Here is a 23,092-nt window from a genome sequence, read left to right on the forward strand (position 1 = left end):
AAATTTAAGGCAATATACAAGTAGAAGAGATGGAAGAGATTAAGGAGACTTTCACAGATAAGCAACTATTTAGGGTAGATATCAATCAACCAAGACATGGTAAGCATAGAACACTGTGGTATACGAACTACGTAAACTATATTGCACGAGGGGTCTTCCCGGCTCAAGCATCTTGGCAACAGAAAAAATAGATAATTCACGAATCCAAAAATTATGTGTGGGAAGAACCATACGTGTTTCACCAACACGTAGACCAATTAGTTCAATAATGTGTAGCAAGGAAGAGATAAATGATATTTTACAAGGATGCTACACATCTCCCTGTGGAGGACATTTTGGGGGGAAAATAACAGCCCAAAAAATATTACAATTAGGATTTTATTGGCCCACTATGAGAAAAGATTCTTATGAATTTGTTCAAAGATCTGATAGATGTCAGAGAATCGAAAACATATCTAAAGGAGATGAAATGGCACAAACAGGGATAATTGAAGTATAAGTGCTTGATGTTTGGGGGATTGCTTTCATGGGACCATTTCTAAGCTTTTTTGGAAATTAGTATATCCTCTTGGTTGTTAACTATGTTTCCAATAGGGTCGAAGTTATCGCACTGCCTACTAATGATACAAAATTAGTTGTGAGATTCTTGAGAAAAAACATATTTACTAGGTTTGGTACACCACGAGTGTTGGTCAGCGGTAAGGATCTCACTTTTGTAGCAAGCAATTCGAATTAGATTTGACTAAACACAACATAGGACACAAAATGACCATAGCATATCATAAGTAGGCAAATGGACAAGCAGAGGTATCCAACCAAGAAATAAAATAGATTCTAGAGAAAATAGTAAATCTAAATTGAAAGGATTGGGCTACTAAACTGGATGATGCATTATGGGTTTATAGAACAGTATATAAAAATTCGTTAGGAATGTCTTCGTTCAAGCTAGTATATGGTAAAAATTGTCATTTAGCAATTGAATTAGAAAGGAAAGCATATTGGGTAATTAAGGAGTTAAATTTAGATCCTAAATTAGCTAAGAAAAAAAGATTATTTCTACACCAAGAATTAGAGGATTTTGTTTTATGGCTTACGAAAAAACTAAAATGTATAAAGAAAGGAGTAGGCTTCGTCACGATGCAAAGATTAGAAAGCGAGAATTTGTACTTGGACAGAAAGTTTTACCATTCAACCCTCGATTGAAATTATTTCCTAGGAAATTGAAATCGAGGTGGACATGACCATATACAATACATCAGGTAGCCCCTCATGGAGCAATAGAGTTGACCGAAAAATAGGGGCAGCATTTCCTTGTAAATGGTCAAAGAGTGAAACATTATTTTGGAGGGACAACCAACTCAGTTATCGATGAACAAACTTTACACTATAATGCACTATGGAACATATCAAAAATCCAGAGGAAATCAATAATCAAACAGAGCGATGATGAAAAAGGTAAACCAGGCGTTAACTCCCAAAGGTACCAAGAAATCTGGTCACCATGTCACGACATTACCCTAGGATGTCGCTACAAAGAAATTTTTTTCCTTTATATCCTGTCTTCGACATCACAACATCTCCTAGGGATTTCATGACAACATTACTTAAACTCTATTTTCTAAATTAACCTAACCACTAACATTTTTTGTAGCCGAATTATATTAGGACTCTGATTCTTTGACTATTTATTTAGTAGATCAAGGATATAATTCTTGAATACATTATCCTCCTTTTTTAAACTATAAATAAGGCACATAGACACTCTATTATATTATCAAAAGACTAAATCGCAGTTTACTTTCTTTCGCTATTAACAAAGATTAAGGTCCAGGAATAATAAAAGACATTATCTTATGGCAAGTTTTAGTGCAAGTGCTTCAAGCCCAGCCACTGAATTCCAAGAAGGCGATATGGACAAATACCTGCAACAATTACAGTTGTATTCCTTCATTCAAGAGCATGATCTCTTAATTGTTTTGTAGGGGTACTCAATGGATCAATTGTTTGGAAAAGGAAGAACTTGAAATTAACCTTGGGTCTGACAGCCCTAGGAGTTATCAATGTGGGATTTAACCCAAAATTGATATTTCCCATTCATGAACACCTTTACCTCAAATCAGTCTGGACTGTGAGGTCCGAAGATAAGTAATTCTTACTGACTCATTATGTTAGTAGAAGATCAAAAGATCCTACTAGAGTAGTGACTAGTTGGTTGAAGAGGAACTTGAGATGATAGTTAATTAGGATTACCGAAGTGAGTTGATCACCCGTCCTCAGATTTGATTCACTTTATCTATCTCTATTTCTTGCAATTTGAAATCTTTTTTATGTTATTTTATTTTATTATTTTATAAACCCAAAACATATTTCTTATTTTGCTCTTGTACTATACCTTACTTAAAGTATTAATTAGATCTTTAATTGTTTAGGTTAAATTTGATTTAGTACTCGCCTCTCTAGGGTACGGTCCTCAGAGTACTCACCTACTTCATTGTGAAATCTATATTACAACTTGACCCATCTACTTGCAAATATTGCCTCATAACTTTTTATTTTAAAAGGGTGAGCTAATGACCTTTTTAAGTGTGCAGGAGATCATTAGAAGGTGTAATAAACTGATACTGGTTGCTATATCACCACATGAAATGCTTGATGTCCCAACATAGGGAGTAGAATGGAGAAATTACAAAACTGCCTTCGATGTTGCAACACATCCTAAGGGTGTTGCGACATACCCCTGAAAATATCCCAAGAGGAGTACACTGACTGTTATGTCATAACACAGGACCTGATGTGTCGCAACAGTGACTTTGGATGGGAATTAAACACAAGCGAAGCGCTTTTTGGTCCACACAATCAAATTTAAAGTTCGGGAATGTCACTTGACCTAGGGTTAAGGATGACGGCCACCTAAAATCTATAAATAGGCTCCTTTGTCACATGTTATGGACACCATTCACTTAGCCTAGAATTAGTATTTTAATTTCAGTTTAGACTTCTCTTTTCTTAGGTTAGATTTATTTTCATTCGTTCTTGTTCAATTTTGAGAGATTTGTATTGTGGATACAATTAAACCTTATGGATTTGCACTCAATCTTAATACAATCAGGCTCTTTCCTAAACTCTATATTATCGATTTATTTAGCATGTTTTCTCTTTATATCAATTTTATATTGTCTATGAGGCCATGAGGAACTAATCCCTCTATGGGGGATTAGCGAGCGGAGGTATGATCTGTTAACTATTTCGTAGGGATACTGAACGGATCAACTGTTTGGGAAATGAAGAACATAAAACAAACCCTAGCGAACTCGAGGATAAAGGTGATGAGACTAATTGTGTGGGATTAGTCTTATTATAGTTGCTACTATTACTGGAACAAATTTTCTTAAGCTCGATTTATTTTATTTTGTGAAATCTTGAATAAAACCCATGTTAATTTCTTCTCTTTGGTATAAAAAAAGTTTGATGTTTCCTTATTTCTCCATACATGAGTGCCATATTTGATACGACCACACCTCCCGAGGTTTGGCTGCCAATGTAGATCCTCTCGAGTTGCCCGTAGGACCGATCACCCGAGCTCGAGCAAAGAGATTCAAAGACGCAACAACAGCCTTAGTTGATAGAGTTTGGGGTGAAACCATTGCTGGACTTCTTGAAAGCTCTTGGACCAGCAAGCTAAGCAAACCATGCATACTCTTTCAAGCTCAAATCAGCTCAACATCAACTTAACTTAGCTCAACGAGCTCATTTCAGCTCATTTCATTATTGCGTTTATTATGCTGGAATAAATCATTTAAGTTGCTGTTAGTTTAATTAGTTATTTAGTTTTAATAATTAATTTGTCATAATCTGGACATGTTTTAATTATGTTCTAAATTAAGTACTTAATTAATTAGGACCAATTAAATATGTCTTAACCATTACAAAGATTAATTATGTCCAGCCTAATTTATGGTGCAAGATTTTTTTTTTATGTTGCTGAATTTAATGTGTTTAAAAGGGATTCAATTTGCTGAATTAATTGTTGTAGGTACATTACCCCTTGGACGGCATAGGTGCATGGATGATTTAAAGTTGGTGTGCTGATCTAAGGTGTCCCCTAAGTGACTATTCGGCCAAACCTTACAACTCTTCAAAAAGACCGATTGGTTGCCCAAGACAAATTAAGGTTGTTCACACCCACCCGATTATTCCTTTCACACCAAGGGCTGTTTGGTTTTGTTTGTTCACACATGTGTGGCTGTTCAAATCAGTTTGTTTACATTCTAAGACTATTGAAGTGCTCTAGACAGCTCCTTAATCACATGTACATTCAGCTGAACCAAGCAGCAGCATTAAATCAAATTCAAGCATTTGGCCGAACCTAGACATGTCCAATCAACTCCTCATGCATCCAAATACATTCAACCAAAATTCCTTCATTAAGAGGCTGACTTGTGGCATTCCAAGGACTGCACCTAGACATGGAAGACTTATGGTTTTGTTCTAGATCATTCTAGTCTATTCATAGTCGAATTTGCTTAATTCTTAAGCTAGTCTTTTGTCCATTCGGCTAGCACAAGTTAAGGCTATAAATAGTTTGTTTATTTCTTTGTAAAAGGACTTTTGCCAAATTTGATAGCAGAACTTTTGTTCTTGTGAGAATTTTCTTCACTAAGTCTTGTTTAAGATTTTTGTTGGCTTATCTACCTAGTAGTGGCGTCAACCTAATTCTTTCACGAAACTGAATTTATCACTAGTTTAGTGTGGCGTTCAAAACCCTTTATACCGAGGTTACTATCTGCCAAGATAGTGGGTCGAGGTCCATTTCTTTTCAACCATCCCTTCTTAAGAACTAATAAGTCTCGGGTCAATATTTGCTAATATCGATTCAACTTGTTCTTAGGACCAACCTTCCATATTTCATCCATTTCCCAAATATTCCAAGTCAACCGAATTTCGTTTCTTTCCCGAACCATAAACAACCTACCAACTATCCTAACTTCCTTCTTTCTTAAACCTAAACTAATCACCCTTCTCGAACCTCAACTTTGACATTCAAGTCTCATTCAAACCCAAAATCACTTCTCCATTCCATTCTAATCAACACCTTCTCGTAGATGATCGGGCAATCTACATACGACTCAACTCAAGTCGAGGTGAGCTTCTATCAATATTGTATTCTTTTAATTTGACCAAAGTATGCCTTTTACCCTCATGCAAGCTAGTTCTATTGCGACCCTTGTAGGTTTGAGACCCCATTATGTATGTGAACCCTTAGTTGTGATAACCCATGTTTTTGTACGAACTCATGCTTTATGTTGTTATGTGAAGTCATGTGTTACTTTGTTATGTGAACCTTTTCCTCTATTTGTTTGATAAGCTAACATGTTTTACATTCCATGTATATTTTTATTTCGGTAACACATTTTATGTTGTATATACGTGATATGTTGGAGGTTAGATTGGGAGTAAATGGAGAGTCACTTCGATGGCTAATGTAGCTCGCCAAATATGGGTCAAACAAACTCAGCCATGTTTGAGATGTTATAATAATGCATAAAATGTTCACAATAAAGTAGCAATTCAGAATATCAATTCTTTATTTAGCCATTATTAGCATCAAGAAATCACAATATTAATATCAGAATATAGATTTCACAGATAACTCATTCAAATATGTAGATACATATATATAGTATTAGAAATTCCAAGTTTTTATGCACATGCTTTCATAGATGCCATAAAGTATCAACTTTAATAGAAAAGATCCTACCTCGTCGCTATACACCACAATGGGAGTTCCCTAGAACTCCAACCACTAACACACTAGATTGTAGATTGACCACAAATAATTTGCAGTTTTATTGTCAATGGCTATAGACACATAGCAAAATGTCGCAGATGGAATCTGCATATAGCTATGAGTACACAACAAGATATTGCAGGTAAAATCTTCCAATGACCATGGATACACGACATGCTTATAGATAATAGCTGCTAAAGGGTTGTAAATGTAAAACAAATCGTCGCAGATGGAATTTGCCTATGGTTGTAGGTACACAGCAAAAATTAAATGCAAATATACTGTTAGTACTTCATCCATTCATAACGTCTCACCCTATGCATTGCAATATGACATGTTCTAACAGATCAATACAATAGCATTTGATATACAACAATATAGTAGCAATTAGTATGCTTACAATTGCTTGACTCTGTAGCAATTAACATATCTGAGACAAATAAATTCAATAACAACAATCATGCTTTTCATGTGTTTGGATTAACAAAAATATAAGGCATGTTGTACGTTCAATCGCAAATATAGATACAATGGTCATATATATATTGTTCATGAGTCATGCAAATATTTGTACAATTATTGAAATTAATTCAGTCAATCATGGATTCTAACATAAATCATACTATTAGGGACTTAATTGGACAACGTTAAGCATTAAAATAATTTGGGAATCAATCAAGGACTATATTGAACAAAACATAAAATTATAGTCCAAAACTATAAAGTCTAAGAATTAGGGGCATGCGACCATGTGACCGGGCCGTGTGGGAAGCTTGGGTTGTGTGGAGGTGGTACGGGACCGTATGAAGACACGACTGTGTGGCATGCCGCGTGGAGAGGTTCAGGCTGTGTAGCCCTATCCTAGGCACGATTTTGCCCCGATTTAACTTGTAAAAGAACACACACCTGTTATCGATGTTTTGAGTGACGATCCTCACGTTCGAATCTAATTCAAGGAACCTAAAATGGGTCCTTCAAACAGGGTTTACACAAGAATTAATAACAACTGTCAAGATTTATCGAGATTATCAAGGTTTTCAGCAAAGTTCGCAAAAGATCATGTAATCAATCTTAAGAATTAACGTGAACAAAAATTTTACAGGATTTTAATATCTAAATATCAGAATTGGAAAGTTCTTATCGGTTCTTGGCAACGCTTGAAGGATGTTTCTATTTGTGATCTTGAATCTGGTTGAAAAATGAGTTGATATCAGGAATAGATTTTAATTTAGGGTAATAAAGAATGATTTTTAACAATGGAACAAAATTTTGATGAAAAGAAAATGAAAGAAAAGAAAGGGGGAAGAAGTAGAAAATATGGAGGAAGTAGAAAACATGGAGGAAGAATTCTAGGAGAACTAGAAAAAGAAGCAAAATCCTAGCCTAATTAGGAAAATGGTTTAAATAGATAGGGTTTTCAAAATTTTAAAGGTTGATTAAGTAAAAAAAAAATAGAGAAAAGTTTGACATGAGTTGAACGTAATATGCAAGGGAAAATACTTAAGTATGAGGCTACTGCATACACTTAATGTATTTTTACACTATTTAATATTTATTTCAGCCTGACTTTCATCCTACTTTGCTAAAAATAAAGTGAAAACAAAATGGAGGAGGAGTGGATAAAACCAAGGATCTCTAGAGACTACTAAGCTCATAACTATCGAGGCTAAATCATTTTTTAGTTAATTATTAAATCTAACCCTATATATTGTAGGGTGTTATAAATTTTATATGAATAATTATCATCAACATATTTTTAAATTTTTAAATTAATATATTTTAATATAATCCATAGAAAACTTAAACTATCGTCAATATTTTTTAATTTTTTAAATTCTATATTTTTGTATTTATATTCTAAATTAAAATATCAAAATCAAATGAGAAATTAGTGGATTATGATCTATTTTAAATATTTTTAATATATATGGATGATCATTAAATGAGAAATATGAAGAAAACTTGAATTTTTAATGTATTTTGAAATTTATGATTTATCTAGCTTATTTACATATTTTTAAAATAATATTTTTATTATAAATTTCAAAATACTAAAATATATGATTTTTTATTACAATCCACGTTACAAATTTAATTATTGGGATGCAAATTTAAAATCCTATTAAAAATATTTACAGTTAAAATGTTAATGTATGCATGTAATTAAGATTAATGATTTTAATAAGATTTAAAATGATTTAATTATTTAAATAATATTTAAACTGATATATTATTTTGATCCTGAGAAAATAATTATTTAAAATTATTTCAATAAATTTATAATTATATATTAATGATTTAAATAAAATATTAATTATAGGAAAGTTAAGATGTTAGTATTTTAGTATTTTTACTGTAATATTTAATTATTTTTAATTATAGGAAGGTTAATATATTATTTAAAATCCTTTTATAAATAATTAAAATATTAGAGATTCATCTTGAAATTTTAATTTAAAATTGAAAAATCTAAAATTTTAATATTTTTATTTATTTTTACTTTATTATTTATTTAATTTTCAATTATTAGAATTAATTAATGGTTTTAATCAATATTTTAGTTCTCATTTATTATTATTTTTAGTTTCATAATTGCATTTTGTGTAAATATATTATATTTAAAATTAAAATGAATTGGTTAAATTTTTGACATTTTTCTTAAATTACTTTAAATTTGTTTAATAGATAAGAAAATATAAATTATAAATAAAAAATAAGGATGCATCACTTGTCGGAATATGGGTTTATGTACCTCATTATATATAGAGAGAGAAAGATAAATTTAGTTTCAAATCATCAAAATTAATATTGAGTGATAGGATTTAATTAAAAATTAAGTTGATGAAAAATCAATAACATAAAAAGCGAGTGTCAAATTTACTCTTATTTTGAAAAAAGAAAAGAAAAATACCAATAAAATAAATAATAGTGGGGAATTTCAATATTTATTTATAGTATGATGATGAAGTTTCACATTAACCTTTTTAAATAGTATGGTAAAAATAATAGTAGTTTAATAATTGAATAGTTTTGTAAAATAATTAATAGTATTTTAAAACATAATTATTGTTTTAAAAATACTAATTTTCAAATAAGGTAACAATTAGTGTTAAAACCCTTTGTTTTAAAATAATTACCAAACATGATTTTTAATATTGTTTAGATAATTTAGTAAAATATTAATTGTATTTTAATTATTAAATAGTATGGTATTTTAAAATAGTTTCATAAAAATCATATATCAATATAGTTAGGCACCTTTAATTTGAATATTTTCATTAAAATTATGAGAATTATTTATTAAATAAAATAATAATTAATAATTATTTAAGACAAACCTGTAAAGAAAAATTATATTAACCTAATATTATATATTTAATTTGATTCTAAAAAATTAAAAATGTTGGTGACAATTCCATAAAAAACTTCAGTATTCTATAAAATATAAATAATATTAGTAAAAATCAAGAAAAATATAAACAAAATACATAAACATATTAGTTAAAACAAATAAATAATTAAATAATTATAAATTGTTTCCATGGAATATAGTTGTATTTTATATTATATAAAATAATCCTATAGTGAAAAAATGGAAGTCAAAAGTATAAGGTACTATATTAAGATAAAGAAATGAAAAATAATTTTGTTAAAAAATGAAAATAAGAATAAAAAAACTATGTTAAGAAAAAGATAAATTTGAGATACTATATTGAAAATGACTTTATACCTGAAATCATTTATATAGATTTCTTTTAGTGTTTTTAAAATTAATAAATTTATATATATCTAGTTATTTTAATTTTAATTTTAATTTTTCACTAAACAAAAGTAAATTAAATTTAAATAAATAAAATGGTAAGATAAATACTATATACAAGACAACAAAATAGGCTTACCACGACACTTTTTTTTTTTACTTAAAACGACATAAAACAAGTTGGCTTAGGTGTTGGACTCTTCTCCTAACGTTTTCGAAAATGCTGCTTTTAGTACATTTGGCATAGGTGCCATGACACTTTTGAGAAAGCGTTGGCTAAGTCAACATAAGCCAACCTTTATTGAAGGGTTGATAAAGACCTAGTCAAGGCCGACCTTTAAAAAAGGTTGGAATAAGAGGAAATAAATGACCCAAAAAAGGTTGAAATAGGAGGAAATCAACGACACAAAAAAAGGTCAAAATAAAGCATTCATATGCTGACTTATAAAGAGTTGGCTCATGCCTCCGTCAAAGGTGACTTAAAAATAGTCGGGTTAGGTCGTGCCTACGCCAGCTTTATAAAGGTTGTATTAGACACAATCAAACTCGACTAAAAAAATGTTAGGATAGACCCGTCTAAGGCAACCTAAAAAAGGTTGGGGTAGACTCTTCTAAGGCAACCTAAAAGAGGTTAGGGTAGACCTGTTTAAAACAACCATAAAAATGTTGGCATAGACTCACCTAAGGCAACCTTAAAAGGGTCGGGGTAGACCAGTCTAAGGCAACCATAAAAAGGTCGGGATAGACCTGTTTAAGGCAACCTTAAAAAAGTTAGGGTGGACTCGTCTAAGGCAACCTGAAAAAGATTGGGGTACACCATCTAAGACGAACTTAAAAAGATTGGGCTAGAGTCGTCTAAGGCAAACTTAAAAAGGTTGGGGAGGTGGGTTGGTTAGACCCAATGGTAGGAGAAGGAGGGTTGTAACAGGAGGAAGAAGAAGAAAAGGAAAATGGGTTGTGTTTGATAAAATATTACCCCTAAAATATTGTTAGATATTTTTCATTTAAAATAACTAATTTTCCAAAACAACAATAACTAATTTAAAATAATGTAAAATAATTTTTTTGGAAAATTAATTTAATGATGTGTAAAAATACACAAGTGCCAACATAGTCAAATTTTGGACAAATGATAATTAATAACACAGGTATGAAGAAAAATGTTGGAATAAATTATGAGCAGAAAAAGTCAACACAAAAAAGGCTGGGTTAGATAAATATTTTCCAATGAAAAATAATGAAAAATAAAAGTTGAGACAAGTTAACATTTTGCCCAACTCTTACTAAAAATTAGAGATATGATTAGATTTTGCTAACACCCAAAAAAGTTGTTTAAATGTACTAAATTAAATGATATAAAAAAGGGTTGGCATATGCAAAAAAAAAAAAATTGTCTTAGGCTTTTCATATGGCAACACTTTTATATAGTTGGGAAATTTATAACAGAAGTCGTTATAGTGTTGAACAAAGCTGACTCTTATTTAAGTGTTGCCTTAGGCATACATTTCTCAACCCCTTATAAAAAGAGTTGGCCAAAATGTATGTTGGCAAGCCTATCCCAAGACTTAGGAATGTGTTGGCCCAAAAGTGTCGACATAGTGTTGGAAAAAGTCGACTCTTATTTAAGCATTGCCTTAGGCATGCATATCCCAGCCATTATACAAAGAGTTGGCCAAAGTGTATGTCGACAAGTCCATTCCAACACTTAGGAAAGTGCAACCCAAAAGTGTTGGCATAGTGTTGGACAAAGCCAACTCTTATTTAAGCGTTGCCTTAGGCATGCATATCCCTACCCTTATACAAAGAATTGACCAAAACGTATATCGGCAAGTCTATTCCAACACTTAGGAAAGTGTCAGCCCAAAAGTATCGTCTTAGGACTGTTTTGTTGTAGTGTATGGTTATGATAAATTTGAAATTTAATAAAATAATTAAAAATAAAAGTTTAAGCAAAATTAGATATGTGTTGATTAATAATATATGTTTAAATATGTTAAATTTATCTTCTTTTTTAAATTAACTTAGATAAATAAGTTTATCTAGTTATCTTAAATTTAAAGTAAATAATACAAATATTAAGATAAACATATTAAATCAAATTTATTATTGTAAAATAGATTTTTTAAATACTTTTTCTAAAATATTTCATTAAAAAGCTTTAAATATATTTTCATTTTTAAAAAAATTATGTTTATTAAACATATATTTAATTTTTTATGTAATCGACTGGTTTTATTTATTAAAATAATAATAATAATTCAATAACATAGACTCCTGCTTCTTGGACTTGAGTCCAAACTAAAACAGGTCCAATAAAGCAAAGAGAAAAAAAAAAGAAAACAGGCAAAGACATGATTGCCCAAAGCAAAAGAAATAATAAAACTGAAAAAAAATAAAGCCTACTCCTACTAATATCAGTCGACAGTTACAGCTATCTTCTTAATGTCACGTCTTTTCATCTGAACTGCAACAGTCGTTGGGAAAGCAGATAAGCTCAAATCTCATCAAATCTTTTAATCTCCTGCTACAAGATTTCAAAAAGAACCGATTCTTATGCTCTAATCTGGTGTTCTCTTCCTATTCCTCTCCACCGCTCTTTGAACACAGTCTAGGATGATTTTCTCCAGGTAATGACTTTCATTTCTCTTCAATGCTTCTTTAGCTAGTAAATGTGCAAAGAGATTTTCTGATTTACGGATGTATTGAAAACCCAGATTTTGAAAATATGGTTTTAGGTTTTGGATATCTCTGATGAATGCTCCGATGATCGATCTATCATTATCTAGACTCTGACATTTCTTGATAGTAGTTCTTGAATCTCCCATGATACTGCATGTAGTTAAACCCATGGAAATACCTAGCCTTGTTGCCTCTAATCCTGCAAGGGCCTTCGCCGCAAATGGTGAAGCAACATCAGCATGGATTATCATTTGGAAGCCAAGATTCCTCTGATCTGAAGCATTGTTGATTGAAGGTTGCATCAAAATAAATGGCTAGACTCATTCTCTGTTCAACATGTTTGAGATCTCTATTAGCAGCTAAGCTAAGTTTTCTCTCCTCTACTCCTTTCAACTCTGAGACATAGCTAATTATTTGGTTGGAGATTTCAGTGCTTGTTATTTTCCTATTTTCATAAAGGAATTTATTTTGACTTGTCAAGATAAGCCATACATACAACACTGTTCACTTGTCCCCTTATTGAAAACCCAGGTAAACCACTCCCAAATACCTTCATTATTTCTATCAAGCACCCAAGACATCTGTCAATTTCTCCATACTGCCTTTGTTGTAAGGCACTGCAAAAAAATGTGGAAACTGTCTTCTTCAGTAAAACGACATCTGGGACAACGAGTTTCACTAACTACTCGTTTAGTTTTAAGATTCATAAAAGTAGGGATGTAGTTCCAAGAAATATTCCAAACTGTAATTTTGATTTTTGAGGGGTTATGTAAATTCCACAATTTTTTTGTGAAAAGCTTTATTCTCTGCCTGTAAAACATAATTACTAGGATCCAGTGTAGACCTCTGTAATAGTTTGTACGCACTCTTAATGGAGAAAATTCCAGATGGTTCCCCACCCCATAATATCGTCATGCTCGGTTCTTGCCAGAGGAATCCTCCTATTTTGTTTGCAATATCAGCATTAAAGGTACTAACCAATAATTCTGTTTTCCATGTTCTGCTTTCTTTATCAATCAAGTCTGAAACAAACTCTATATTAACATTACTCCTTTGATTTTTCTAACTATCGACCTCAACTTTCGGTATCCAGCTATCAAACCAGACTGAAATACAATCCCCTTTATCGACCTTCTAGCACAATCCCTTTTCCAGAAGTCCTTTTGCTGCCCAAACACTCTTCCAATTGAGTGAAGGTGAGTTCCCTAATTGGGCTTCTAAAAATTTGAAGACGGATAATATTTAGCTTTTAAAACTCAGGCTAACAAAGAATTTCGCCAACCTTGTTTAGCAAGTAATGCAATATTAAATTTATCAAGTTTTCTAAAGCCAAGACCCCTTTCGTCTTTTAATGAACAAAGATAAGGCCAAGCACACTAGTGTATACCTTTTTTTCCTCAAATTTTTCTCCACCAAAATCTTGCGATTATGCCTTCCGTTTTGGTACAAAGAGTTTTTGGGAGTAGAAAGCATGCCATTGAGTAAGTTGGAATGGATTGAAGAACTGCCTTGATAAAAACCTTCTTTCCTCCTTGCGAAAGATGTTTTATGCTCCAATTATCTATTCGTTGCTGCAATCTGTCCTTTAGACTTCGAAAAGACTCTTTCTTCTTACTAGCCACCAAATTAGGTAAACCTAAGTATCTTTCAGGATTGTTTGAGCTGCGTACTCAAAGCACTCTAGTAACTATTCTTTTCTCTTGCGTATTAGAACTGAAGAAAATGGTAGATTTAGAATAATTAACACTTTGATCACATATTCAAGTAGAATCTGCTTCATAGAAACTGCTCCTCTTTTAGTAGCTTCCCCAAATAGAATATAATCGTCTGCAAATAACAAATGTGTAATCTGTGGACCCCTTTTACTTGCCTTAACCCTTTTACTGACTTTTTCCTTTGATGCTAATCTCATAAGACTAGACAAACTTTCTCCACAGAAAAGAAACAAAAAGGGGCTTAAGGGATTACCCTGTCTGAGTTCTCTAGAAGGGATAAAACGTTGACCTGTAAAACCATTAAAAACCACCAAATAAGAAACTGTAGTTACACATTTCATTACCGAATCCACCCAATTTGAATCAAAGTTCATTTTCTTCATTACTCTTATAAATTGCCACTCAACCCTATCATATGTTTTGCTCATGTCTAATTTAACTGCCATAAATCAGTTTTTCCCCATCCTTTTGTGCTTTAAAGTATGGAGTAATTCATAAGCCAATAAGACATTATCCGATATCAGTCTTCCAGGTACAAATGCGCTCTGTGCTGAATTAATACATTTATCCATAACCAGTTGGAGTTGATTCTTTAGCAATCAGCGCTTATAGCACATTACACAAACTAATAGGTCTGAATTGAGTTATATTCGAAGGATTTGAAATTTTTGGAATTAGCACAATATTAGTCTTATTAATTGTGCTTAGATCTGTACCTCTATTTAGAAAATTAAGACAAAATGCTGAAATATCTCCCCCAATAATATGCCAACACTTCTGATAAAAAAGCGTCAGAAGTCCATCCTCGTATGGAGCTTTTGTCGGATCCAAATCTTTAAGTGCATCCCAAATCTCCTCTTCTATATATCTCGCCTTAAGTTTAGAATTTTTTTCATTAGAAATACATCGATCCATACCTGAAAGAATATGATTATAATTGCCCCTTATTCCAGCTAAAAAAAATGTTGAAAATATGAACTGGCAATTCCTTCCATTTCTTCAATTTTATTTATCTCTCTCCCATCATCAGATTGCAATTTTTGAATAAGATTCTTCTTTAGTCTTTGCGTCACCTGTTTATGGAAAAAAGCATTATTTCTATCACCTAGTTTGAGCCAATTTACTCGTGCCTTTTGTTCCCAGTAACGCTCATCTTTATCAATATCGAAATTGAGTTTAACTTTTGTATCAATGAATTCAGCTAGATTTTCGTCACTTCTGTCATCTTCAAGCAATTTTACAAGTTTAGCGGTCAACATCTTCTTCATCTTTTTTCTATTGTACCCAATTTGATCAGCCCATTCACGTAAACCATTTTTAACATTCTCTAGTCTGCTCAATAGATCACTCTTTGGCTTTTCCCAAAGTTTCCTAACCTCTCCAACAAATGATTCTTCCATAACCCACCATGCCTCAAATTTAAAATTATTATTAATGAATGCATCTATCTTCAATCCGTTTAGTAGTAATTAGGAGTGGACAATGATATAAAAAAGAGTGAGGCAAGTGTTGAATTTAAGGCTCAGGAAATAAAGACAACGATTCGTCATTGGCTACGTTCCTGAATGTTCATTTCTGGGAGGTTTCCCCTCTCCCACGTGAACCAATTCCCACAAAACCCCACATATACTAAATTACAATTCTCTAATACTTGTCGAAAAGCTTCCATTCTCCCTTCAAGAATTAAACCACCTTTTTTCTCAAAACCATAAAGTCCCCACAAACCATCTATGAAAGGTCACCATCATTACTAAGTAGATTCCACGCTTCATTTCTATCATGTTGATAAGGTGAACCATAGAAGCTAGTAAATCTCCACTTAAAGCCATCATCTATATCTTCAATTACCACATCAATATGCCTTTTTGAAAAACTTTAGATTGATATATTGTTACCCCCATTCCATGCCAAGCATAATCCCCTTCTAGACCCGATTGATTCAACTTCAAAACCATTAACAAAACCACTTCTTCTTCAAACTCTTTCCATATGGCTTTTATTAATTTTTGTCTCCATAAAGAAGATCATTTGGGGATTATATAACTTCAGCGTATACCGAAGTCTTCAACTGTCCGTGAGTTCCCTAAACCATGGACGTTTCAGCTTAATATTTTCATTGTGTTCGGTCGACTTGCCTTTTGGCAGTCGTCGATATTAAATTATTAGTCCCCACTATTCTCCTATTCCTTGCTTCTACGTTTATTTCCTTCTACTTGCAGAATCTTCAATCTCCCTTCTAGATCTTTTATTCCCTTCCTCTCTAATTAGCACTCCATCTTTTAGATCATGCTCCATAATAGAATTAACATGTTCTGCTCTCACACTACCACTACCTTGGCTTGAATAAGATGAAATCCCTTCCAAATTAATACCCAATACTAAATCAATAGTGCTTTTTTTCTCATGTTTTTTCCATTGACCCCCAAATTATTCCCTAAAATTTTACGTTCCCTTTATTTTCATCCCATCCTCTCTCCCCTTCCTCACGTAGCCAAATATTGTTCATGGCTTTCGCTCTTCGAGATTGAGCACGCAGCGACAAATCCCACCCTATATCTGCACATTCCACTCCTAATGCCATTTTTACTTCACAGAAGGAATCACTGTGACCTAATCTTCCACAATAGAAACAGAAAAGAGAATCTCTCATATTTAAATAGGACATGAGCATTTACCAGAAAAGATAAGTTGTTTCTTTCTTTTCAAATGCTTTCGAACATCTATCTGAACTCTAATCCTCATATAATTACGATTCTCCTTTCCCAGATTAGATCCTTCATACTCAATAAAATTCCCAATAAAATTTCCCAATTGCATCGCCAAATTTTTAGAGAAAAAGCCAATAAGAATATCATAAATTTGTACCCAAAAAGACGTAAATATTAAGGGGACTTTTAATGGATCCTTCCCCCACTACAACTTGTATAACACCAATAGATGATTATTGAAGGTCCAAGGTGATCCTTTTAAAACCCTCTCCATATCCATCACATGAAAAAATTAAAATAAGTACCTTTTTTTCTCCAAGATCTCAAATTTGACCGCTTTTAACAAGATGCCATAAATTTGCCATTGTGCTTTTCATTGCTGGGAAGTGAATGATACTGGTTGTGAGAAAACACCCCACTAATAAAAAAGTTTTCACCTCTCTTTCTGAGATCGATCCAACTTGTAAAATCTCATCTTCCTCTTCATTAATTGATAAATCAACAAATTCGGCCTCCATTATTGAAGAAAAAAAACACTGTCGACAATGAAACGAAAACAAAAACTTAAAAACTTGGGAAAAAAACAAAACAAAAACCTAGTTCTTGCCAGAGAGGGTTGAGAGAGACTTGCCAGAGAAGGCAGACTGATAACATATATTTAATTTTTAGATGACTTTTGAGATGAAGTATATTTAAATATTTTATTGATGTATATTTAGTATTGTGTACTTCTAAACATTTAATATGTTAACTTATAAAACAACATTATTTAAAATATTATATGAATATATTATTAAGTGGATGTCCATCAAGATTAAGATAAGTTTTGATGTACTTTAAAGTCTAATAGTCATTAGAAGTAGATCTATGCTTCATTTATACTTCTTATACTTATAAATAGAGACTTTGGAGATGCTTTGTAAGTATTCCTATTCACCAATAAAATATGCTCTTTTGCTCTCCCATTCTTTTTGTTCTTATTCTCTACCTTTTATTTTATAACACGTTATCAATATGATTCTTTTTTAATTATCTTAGAAATGACATCACAACTTTTCAGTAATTGGAGGATGAAACACCATATGAAGTTAGGGAACGATTCAAAGATTTAATTCAAAAAAGTCTGATGCATGGATTCCAACATTGGACTTAGATGGAGGTATTCTATAATGGGCTGGATGCGCATACGAGGACGGTAGTTGATGTTTCATCCAACGGTATTTTGTTGGATAAATCTTATAATGAAGCATATGAGACTCTGGAAAAGATTACCAACAATGATTATCAATATCCTACCACAAGAGTTGGGATGGCCAAGAGCGCTGCTGGTAGAGCTAGATACAATCACTTTATTGACAGCCCAAGTATCTTCTTTAGCTAATATGATTAAAACAATGAAAAAGCCTAATGCAGTCTAGGAATTAAAATTAGCCGAACTATCGTGTGCTTGTTGTGGTGAAGACCATGTGTTTGATGAATGCCTATCAAATCCAGCATTTGTGTGCTACGTGGGTAGTTTCAACCAAAACAATAACCCCTATTCCAACAAGTACAATCCTTGGTGAAAGAAACATCCGAATTTTAGTTAAAATAATCAAGGTGCAAGGAATTTACCAATACGGTAAGACAGAACACCATCAATAATGCACTGTCTAGTTATACTCAACTTATGTCAAGGCAAAATGTCCAACAAGGTCAAGCATCGATTTCATCATCATCTATTAAAACTTTACTGAAGGAATATATGACCAAGAATGATGTATTTTAAGTCAGACTGTGTCTCTTCGAGCTCTTAAGACTCCGGTGGGGAAAATAGTAAACGCTTTGAATTCGAGACCATAAGGGGCATTGCCTAGTGATACTGAGAATTCAAGATCACAAGGGAAGCCAGACCATCACTCTTAAAATTGGAACTCAGCTTGGTGATGTTGCTTAAGATGCCATGGCAGAAGTGGAAAACTCGAATGACAACCAAGTAAAGATCTCGAAGTCATATGAAGAATATATTAAATTTGAAAAGGTTAAGTAGCAAAATGTTGTGGCAGATCCAAATCATGTCAACAAGAATGCCACAGCAAACCAATATCAACAATTTGAAGGGTGACTACCTTTACCTTTTCATTAGTGGTTTCATAATTCTAGTAGGATATGCAGTTCAAAAGATCTTTAGAGGTTTTGAAACAACTTCATATTAACATACAACTTGTAACACCCCGAATCCGAGACCATCGCCGGTGTCGGACGCGAGGGGTTAACGATCCTCTTAAAGTACCGACCAATTTGGCATTTCCAGACAGGCTGGAAAATCATATCTCGAGTTTTATAACTCGGAAATTGATTCCGTAAATTTTTCTTGAATTTAGACTCATCTCCTTCCATGGATTTATTTCTAGAATTTTTGGTCGGGCCAATTGGTACAGTTTATTAGTTAAAGTCACCCATGTTACTGAGGATCATCGCTTTCGACCTTCGCGTTACAACTTGAATATCTCTCAGTATAGGGCTTTAATATCGTGCCGTTTGTTTCTAATGAAACTAGACTCAAAATGGAATCTGCACATATAAGGCATGACTTCTAATTCTTTTCGGATAATTTATAGTAAATTTTTAAAGTCGCGACAGGGGACCCAGAAACCGTTCTGGCACTTTAATATCTCTTAATATGTAACTTCTATGACCGTTTCGTTTCTTCCATATGAAAGCAAACTCATCAAGGTTCAATTACATAACTTATTCACTACTTAATACCATTCCTACAAATTTTGGTGATTTTTCAAAACCACACCACTGCTGCTGCTAGCATCTGTTTTCAAGGTAATCTTTACCTATTTCATGATTTTCATGATTCAATTGGCCCTTTTTGCATACATAGCATAAAGTGTGATCATGATTAACCATTCCAATGGCTAATCTTTTCAAAACAATTCCATACCCCATAATGATCATCATAGAAACGATTATAGAATCATACTAAAAACGTATATAAGCCATTTTCGCATGGCTATTCAAGCTTACACAAAATCGAAAGGTACATGACCTTCAACAATAGGGTAGTCCTATACATGCCATTTCAAAGTTCAACCAAAATTATATCAGGCTTTGATAGTGTAGATGACTTCGACTTTAATGATCCCGAATCCGATCGCTAACGAGCAAAATTTATAAAACAGAGAGCTAAAGCAACAGGGTAAGCATTTTTATGCTTAGAAAGTCTCAAGCAATAAAATCAACTTTAACTAAAGCATTACATTCACATAGCCAAATGAATCATTTCATTAATAGACATTCACATAATCATATTTACTTCACACTTCATCATTATATACTTTCACAAGATATTAACCAATTCAAAAGCTGAAAACTCGTTAGTCGATTGAGCGAATGTTATTCAAACATATCGACTTTTCCAATGCATATATAAACATACCTTATCCTTTGGGCTTTTCGAGCGTACTAATTAAATTTATTACAGCAACCAACGCTCACCTCCAGCCTAAGCTTCTTTGGAATACGACCGGATATAATCACATGCACGAATGCCTTCGGGTCTTAGCCCGGATAGAACGACTTGCACAAATGCCTTCGGGTATTAGCTCGGATTTAACAACTCGCACGAATGCCTTTGGGTCTTAGCTCGGATTTAACAACTCGCACGAATGCCTTCGGGTCTTAGTCCGGATGTAGTCACTAGCACAATTGCCTTCGGGTCTTAACCCGAATATAATTACCAGCATAAATGTCTTCGGGACTTAGCCCGAATATCATTCAATTGCTCATGCACACACATACATCAATAATTATTATACATCCATGTTTCATTTTTGTTACTAAGGCTCAAACACAAATATATCACTAGCATAATCGCCTTCGGGACTTAGCCCGGGTATCATTCAAATACTCATATACACATAATTCAATAATCATTATACATCTATATTTCATTTCACATAATTCGAGTAGGGTCATTTCTTGAGGACTTACCTCGGATATTGTCGAACGGCTTCAACGGCTATTCGATCACTTTTTCTTTCTCTTTATCGGATTTAGCTCCCCTTTGCTCTTGAGCTTAATCTTGATGCAAGTTTAGCCAAATCTCCTTCTAAATCTCTTCTAAACCAAAAATGGAGCAAAATTCTATCTTCTTAGTATGTTCGGCCAAAAAGGAGAGAACAAAGATGAACAATTTTTTTTTTCTTTCACTTGCACGGCAATGGGGGAAAGGATGCTACACACACATTTTTTTTGTTTCTCTTTCCACATCTAATTTTTTTATCATTTAATACATCATGCATTAACGAAACATGTCTTCTTTGCCCATAATTCCTTGCCATGGCCGGCCACCACCTATAAAAAGGGGAATTTGACATGCAAGTCCATTGTTTTGCATGCATGCTTTAATTAGTCATCACACATTTTCCTATCGTACTTTCAAAATTCACTACTAAGTCCCTTCTAGTGAAATTCACCTTTATAATAACACTAAATCAATCATCAAAAAATGTCATACATGAACACATATTATAGGCATTAAAATAAAGTTTAAATTATTTTTATGCCTTGGTTTTGTGGTCTCGAAACTACATTCCGACTAGGGTCAATTTTGAACTGTCACAACTCTCCCCCACTTAAGAAATTTTTGTCCTGGAAAATTTTACCGGTAAATAGGGTTGGGTATCGCTCTTTCATAGAGTTTTCGGTTTCTCAAGTAGCTTCTTCTATTCCGTGTTTGAGCCATAACACTTTCACTAGTGGAACTCGCTTGTTTCGCAACTCTTTCACTTCACGTGATAGGATACGAATCGTTCTTCCTCATAACTCATATTGGCTTGAATTTCAACCTCCGATGGACTAATCACGTGCGATGAATCAGATCTATAGCGTCGAAGCATCGAAACATGAAAGACTTCGTGAATCTTTTTGAGTTCAGGGGGCAAAATTAGACGATATGCTATTGGACCGACTCGCTCGGATATCTCATATGGCCCAATGAACCTCGGGCTCAACTTGCCCTTACGGCCGAATCTGAGTATCTTTTTTCAAGGTGAAACCTTGAGAAACACTTTATCTCCCACCTGATGCTCGATGTCTTTACGCTTCAGATTCGCGTACGACTTCTGACGATCGGAGGCTATTTTTAGACTTTCACGGATTACTTTCACTTTCTGTTCAGCATTTCTAATCAAATCCACCTCGAAAATTTTGCTTTCACCGAGCACAGTCCAAAACAATGGTGTACGGCATTTACAACCGTACAAAGCCTCATAAGGTGCCATCTTAATACTTGATTGAAAGTTATTGTTGTAAGCGAATTCAATCAAAGGTAAGTACCGTTCTCATGAACCACTGAACTCGAGGATGCAATATCTCAACATATCTTCAAGTATCCGAATTATTCGCTCGGATTGACCATCGGTTTGGGGGTGAAAGGCGGTGCTGAAATGCAACTTAGTACCCAAAGCTTCTTGCAACTTTTTCTAAAATCGCGAGGTAAATCTCGGATCTCTATCCGACACGATGGAAATAGGCACCCCGTGTAATTTCACAATCTGAGAAACGTACAGTTCGGTCAGTTTGTCCATTAAAAAGTCCGTACGTACGGGGACGAAGTGAGCCGACTTAGTCAATCTATCTTCGACCCAAATCGCATCCTTCTTACTCACTGACAACGGCAGTCCGGATACGAAGTCCATTGTGACTCGATCCCATTTCCACTCGGGTATCGTGATCGGTTGAAGTAATCCTGAAGGCACTTGATGTTCCGCTTTCACTTGTCGACATATTAAACACCTCGAAACAAAGTCGGAGATGTCTCGTTTCATATGCCACCAAAATCGACGTTTTATATGTACATCTTCGTACTCCCCGGGTGGATCGCCATTCGGCTACGATGGGCTTCGTTCAGTATTATCGAAATAAGTTCTGAATTTTTTGGAACACACAGACGACTCCTGAACCTCAAACAATCGTCATCATCGATCTGAAACTCCGATTCCTTGTTCGGAACACACTCGGCCCGTTTTGCAGCCAACTCATCGTCGACCTTCTAAGCTTCACAAATTTGATGTATCAATAATGGTTTGGCCTTCAATTCAGCTATTAACACGTCGGATCAAACGGACAAGTGCACATTCATTGCTCGTAAAGCGAATAATGATTTACGACTCAAGGCATCCGCAATCACATTCGCCTTTCTCGGGTGATAGTCAATGACCAGCTCATAATCCTTTAACAGCTCGAGCCATCGTCTTTGTCGCAGATTTAAGTCTCTTTGAGACATCAAATATTTGAGACTTTTGTGATCCGAATACACATGGCACTTCTCACCAAATAAGTAATGTCGCCAAATTGCCTCGACGCATAATTTTTCTCATGTGGTTTTAATTGCCTCGACGCATAGGCCACAACTCGACCTTCTTGCATCAATACACAACCTAAACCAAGT

General features: G+C 33.6%; 1 long non-coding RNA gene and 1 other non-coding gene across 5 annotated transcripts in view; one reads left to right on the forward strand and one right to left on the reverse strand.

Annotated features, from left to right (window-relative positions):
* The first annotated feature begins 11,878 nt into the window (after nucleotides 1–11,878).
* LOC108466995 (uncharacterized) overlaps nucleotides 11,879–23,092 on the forward strand; it is a 32,618-nt gene continuing 21,404 nt past the window's right edge. Inside the window, exons 1-2 of one of the 4 annotated variants that reach the window (XR_008277972.1) lie at nucleotides 11,879–12,175; nucleotides 12,284–13,423. This is a non-coding gene — a long non-coding RNA (uncharacterized LOC108466995). The remainder of the gene's footprint in view (nucleotides 12,176–12,283; nucleotides 13,424–23,092) is intronic. The other 3 variants (XR_008277966.1, XR_008277978.1, XR_008277984.1) reach the window with 3 other exon arrangements.
* Nucleotides 17,681–17,787, reverse strand: LOC128289558 (small nucleolar RNA R71). Its single transcript, XR_008279204.1, has one exon. It is a non-coding gene; the product is annotated as a small nucleolar RNA R71 (small nucleolar RNA).

This window comes from Gossypium arboreum, chromosome 2 (genome assembly GCF_025698485.1).
Source record: "Gossypium arboreum isolate Shixiya-1 chromosome 2, ASM2569848v2, whole genome shotgun sequence".
In the NCBI taxonomy this organism is placed as follows: Eukaryota; Viridiplantae; Streptophyta; class Magnoliopsida; order Malvales; family Malvaceae; genus Gossypium; species Gossypium arboreum.